Here is a 5061-nt window from a genome sequence, read left to right as displayed (position 1 = left end):
AAAAAAAAAAAAAAAAAAAAAAGAATGACCAGACCAGTCTAGAATAGACATTTATAGCTGCAAACCTCTCTAATTGGTCATTGAACCCATGATGATAAATTCCTGTGAGGCATTTATCAACAGATTATTTATGAAATTGCACATAAATTCAGAAGACTCTGAGGAGGAATCCACAATCTTCTGTGTTAATCTGTATACACAGTCAAATTTTTGCTAGCCTCCAGTTTATATAAAAAATTGAAGCCACAAGCCATTCTATCAGGCTTCTGTTTATTAATACTGGTATGATTATTGAAAACAGTATTAGAATACAGTACCATTACCTACTGATTTTCAACCAAACTTCTCCTCAGCCTCTTTGCCAGGGAGTGGGTGTTTAAATCCCAGAGGAAATCTCTAATGCTAGGATTTTACTTTCTGTAAGTTTTTTTTTTTTTTTAACGAAACTAAAAATTTCTTAAAGAGCTGCTGGTGTATACAATTTCCTACACCTGGAATGCAAATAAGCCCCTATTTTGTTCTCTATTTTAAGACAAACTACATTTCTCACATAAAGAAAGAGCATCAATTCAAAGGAGTCCTTGAAAGTCACAATGTGAAAATACCCCTGATAACAGAACAAATTAATGTCAAGACACAGCCAATAACATAATAAGGCTGCGATGCAAGTGTGCCTGTCAAAGGGCATCTGTATTAGCAGCCTGGGGAAGTGGCATTTGCAGAAAGGCACAGCGGCTGTGTTTAAAAGAAAATCATTAAGCCTCAGCCGTTAATCCCCTCCCCCATCCTCTTGACTGGCTCGTCAAAGCAATTAACCAGTAGAAGGTGCTATTCTGCAAGCCACACTAACCTCCATCCTTGGCCCAGAGCAGGATTATGCCAGGTGGACTCTCAGCCCCATCCAGCATTCCAAATACCTCAGCCCCAACCAGAAAGCCCGATCTTTTCTTAAACCACTACTGAGGGAAAAAACTGTATTGATAAGTCAAGGACCAAGGGCCTTGATTTGATCAAATCAAATCAATATTTCTCTCTCCCCCCCTCTCACTTACACACACACACACACACACACACACACACACACAATACTGCTACATATTAACCTCAAAAACAGTCTTTATCATTTTAACTGAGACAACCTATTTCTACTTAGAAAGGCCCTGGTCACACTCTCACACTCAGCAAAATAAAAATCAAGTGAACAGATCTGTCCCTAACAAAGTCAGGGGTTTCAAGGAATGGAGAGCAGAGAGTAAGGCCATGACAGAGTTTATCTTTACACAGATGGAAAAAAGCAGAAAGCAGGGCTGCAGAGGCAGGAAGGGAGACAGGAGTCTCCTGAGCTCCATCCACAGTGTCCTTTCCTGTCCCGTGTACTCATCTGCCTTGCAAGGTTGCAAAAGAAAAGACAGACGTGAAAATGGGTGAAAGAAAACTGAACGAGAAAAGCACCTCCCATCCCCCACCTTCCTCCTCCCTCCCCAAAAGCGCTGTGTTTGTCTGTGCAAACCTAGTCCCAAATATGGGAGAGAGAGAGAATGAATGTCTGTATGGAAGAACAATGAGCCCCTCTGCCTGGCTCTGTGTCTCTGTGTGTGTGTGTGTGTGTGTGTGTGTGTGTGTGTGTGTGTGTGTGTGTGTGTGTGTGGTGTGTGTAGTGTGTGTATCTCTCTGTGTGAGTCTGCCTCTGCCTCTTCCCTTCGACCTCAACAACAGTGAGAATTGGATGCCAAGCTTTCACCCAGACCAGGCCATCAAAATCAAAAATGGTTTGTAATTTAGAGTGGAATTAACTCAGCAAGCAAATCCATGGAAGGAAATATCTAGCCAAAGATGATTTTATTATTGTATAGATCCATCCTCTCTCTCCCCTCCCCCACCGGCCTGAGACTAAAGAAACCAGTGTACACCAGACAAAAAGGTCTCTCTTTAAATGGAAAGCAATTATAAAAGCTATTTGAAATCTAAACCTAGGCTGCATTCGTTTGAGCTGCACTGACTGACTGTGTTGGAACCCAGCAAGTTCACACTCACTAGTTAATCTGTCTTGTTTGGTTTTGTCTTAAGAACTGCTTTGCAGAAGGTTATTTCAAGATTCATACAAAACTACTTTTTCAGAGCCACCTTAAAATAGCAGCACATACTGAAACATTTAAAGCACCCAGTTTCTCAAGGGCACATTCTGCTGAAATCAATGTTTGAAGTCTGTAATAAAAAAAAAAAAGTAAGCAAACCTTGGAAAAGAGACAGAGGATAATGACTATTCAACAATGAATCATTTTATTTTCCTTTCAACAACTTCTCAAGCAAACAGTTCCAAAGGAAACCTGCAAGACTCCCTCAACACAACACCCACCCCATTCGATGTAAAACTACCTTCTCCCATAACCCTAAAAAAAAAAAGAAAGAAAGAAAGAAAGAAGGCACCCTCTTTCAGACAGCAGAACTTAAATAATGACAGAATTCTACACCGCTGCAAGAGGTATTTGATTCCCTAATTTTGGACTCACAGAGCCTGAGAAGAGAGACTTGAGAACACAAAGGAGGAATCTTCCTCCTAATGTGAAAATGAGACTTTAATGAGTCAGTTCCCAGACCCCACGTTCGCAAATATCCAAGAAATGCACAGCTTCGGGTCCTTGCCTCTCTCTCCTAGTTGAGCTGCTCAGCTAGCGGCATGGAACACTTTAACCTCACGCTAGCTCCAGAGCGTGTCTAAGAAGCCAAGAGAGAGCAGGGGTCAAGAGGCGCGGAGTCCAGTCACCTGGCCGCCCAGGGTCCCCGAGGGCTCGCCAGCACTCTCACCCTCCTCGGCATTCCGCCGAGCCCCACCGCCCACCCAGAGCACTCGGACCCCGGAAGGAGGGGCCGAGGAGGGCAGCCCCGCGGCGTGGTGAGGCGCCCACAACTCGGACACTTACCTTCCCCTCAGGCGCTACACCATCAATGAGAGGGGTGGCGGCCGGGCTCCGGTGAAAGTGCAGGGACCAGGTGGGAGGCCGCGGGGGCCGGCAGCGGGCCGCGGGCGGTGGGCGCGGGGCCGAAGGAGCCGGCCCGCGGGGATGCGGCAGCGGGGGGCTGCGGGGCTGCCCTGCCGGGACTTCGACCTCCTCGGGTGGGCCAAGCCTTCAGCAGTGGAAGCCCACGACCATGTCTGGTTTTGTGGATTTTTTTTTCCCAGAGGGCGAGTGGCTCCCACCGGAGAATGGTAGGGTTTTTTTTTTCTTTCCTACCCCTCAACTAGGAGAGAAAATGAGGCGGAGACAAGGTGGGGAGCGCGTGAGGGGACGAGGCGCGGGGAAGGAGGCGGGGACCGAGGCCCGGCGGGGCGAGAGGCTGCGGAGCGCGGGGGTCGGCTCGCGAGCGTCTGTGGGAGCAGCGGCACCTCCGCGATGGTGGCGGAGCCGCGGGGCTGCTGCGCCGACCCGCCGCCCACTCCGCGCTTGGGCCCGGCCCACCTCGCAGTATCGAGCGTCGCTATTGGTGTGTCCTGACGTGACGCCAGTAGAGGGCGGGCCAATAGGAGGCGGAAGGCGGGCCTGAGGGCGGGGTGTTTGCTCCAGCTCTCTCTTCCATTTTCTTTTTTTTTTTTTTTTTTTTTTTTTTTTTTTCCCCTTTTTAATAAAATGAGCCGTAGGCAAGGCAAGGGGAGAGGCCGGGCTTTGGTGGCGGTGCGGCCGAGCCCTTGGTGCACGCTCCGGGCGGCGGCCGGAACCAGGGAGATGGGCTCCCCGCCCCAGGCGCGGCTTTGTGCCTGGTCTGCCCTGCCCGGCCTCAGGCAGAGCTCCCAGCGGCCAGCCCTGGACTGACACTCCCGGGATGGTCTACCTCAAGCGGGCAGGTCTTAGGGGTGAGCTTGGCGACTGTCCACTTGCTCTTGTTATTACCAGAGTCATAATTGGTTTTTTCAGTCAAGAAAGAGACAGATTCCTATCCCTTGTGGTCCAAGGGGAGCTACAGAGTGGATTCGAAGTATTTGTTCTGATGGGCAGTTCATAATTTTTAAAAATAATGTTTGACCAAAACTGAATTGAAAAAAAGAAAGAGAGAGAGAGAAAGGAAGAAAAGAAAGGCGAGTTGGTAAATTGCGCTGCTTATTTGATGAGAATAATAAAAGGCCTCATGAAGTAATAAAAACAGGGCACGAGAGATGGCTCAGTGGTTAGGAGCACATACTGTTCTTCGCAGAAGACCCCACTTTGGTTACCAGCACCCACATCGGTTGCTAAAGCGGCCTGTAACCACAGCTCTGAGAAATCCAACCCTCCTCCAGCCTCCATGTGCACAAACCTACACACACATACATATGATTTAAAAAAAAAAAAAAAGTAATAAAGAACAGACCATAACGACAGAGAGTTTTTTTAGAGAAAGCAGATCTGCTGTGTTGGGGGAGGGGAGGCATAGACCTGGTGGCTCTTGTTATCTTAGCACTAGAGCGCCAGAGGCAAGAAGATCTTAACTAAAGGTGAAGGCCCACCTGGTCTACAACGTGAGTCTCAGGCCAGTCAGAGCCGCCTTTGGAAACTCTGTCTCAAAAATGCCAACAAAAAAGGGAAAAGTCAACTCTCACCTGTAAAAAGTATTACTATATTCCCACTACGCTCAAAGACGTAATCACCCTGCATACCACATATGATAAGCCAAATGCTCCCATTCTACTTCATATAATTTATAGGATCATGGGGTTTGGAATTTTAATTATAATTACCAGTTTTTGAAATGCATATCATGTTTATTGAGTTCTTTCACAGATGCTGGCATGAGTCCAGGGCAAATCATCAGCCTATTGTTAGTTTGTTAATATTCTGTAAATGCTTCTTGGTGTCCTTAAACCATACACTCTTCTCAGAGGAGTTAAGGTCTATATATAATAGAATAATTAAGGGCTAGAGCAAAGCTTAAAATAATTCACCCATCTATTTCAAATAAAAGGAGAATTTTTCTCTTTGGAATGTCTATTCAGATTATAATTTCCACATCCAAAAGTTCCTTTTAAGAATAATTTCAATTAACAGATGTCATTGAACTGTGTGGCCCAAGAGATCTAAAAGGAAATGG

At 46.6% G+C, this 5061-nt stretch overlaps 1 protein-coding gene across 8 annotated transcripts in view; it reads right to left on the bottom strand.

The window, feature by feature from the left end:
- Rere (arginine-glutamic acid dipeptide repeats) overlaps positions 1–3437 on the bottom strand; it is a 358397-nt gene extending 354960 nt beyond the window's left edge. For 4 of the 8 annotated variants that reach the window (XM_031379537.1, XM_031379534.1, XM_031379536.1 and 1 more), the window contains exon 1: positions 2922–3436. The gene's annotated coding sequence lies outside the window, so the exon portion shown is untranslated. Of the gene's footprint in view, positions 1–2921 lie in introns of all 8 variants that reach the window. The other 4 variants (XM_031379538.1, XM_031379539.1, XM_031379531.1 and 1 more) reach the window with 3 other exon arrangements.
- Positions 3438–5061: the final 1624 nt, after the last annotated feature.

The sequence above is a fragment of the Mastomys coucha genome, unplaced genomic scaffold (genome assembly GCF_008632895.1).
Source record: "Mastomys coucha isolate ucsf_1 unplaced genomic scaffold, UCSF_Mcou_1 pScaffold18, whole genome shotgun sequence".
NCBI lineage: Eukaryota > Metazoa > Chordata > Mammalia > Rodentia > Muridae > Mastomys > Mastomys coucha.
The sequence above is the reverse complement of the archived record's forward strand: the minus strand, read 5'-3'. Positions and strand labels throughout refer to the sequence as shown.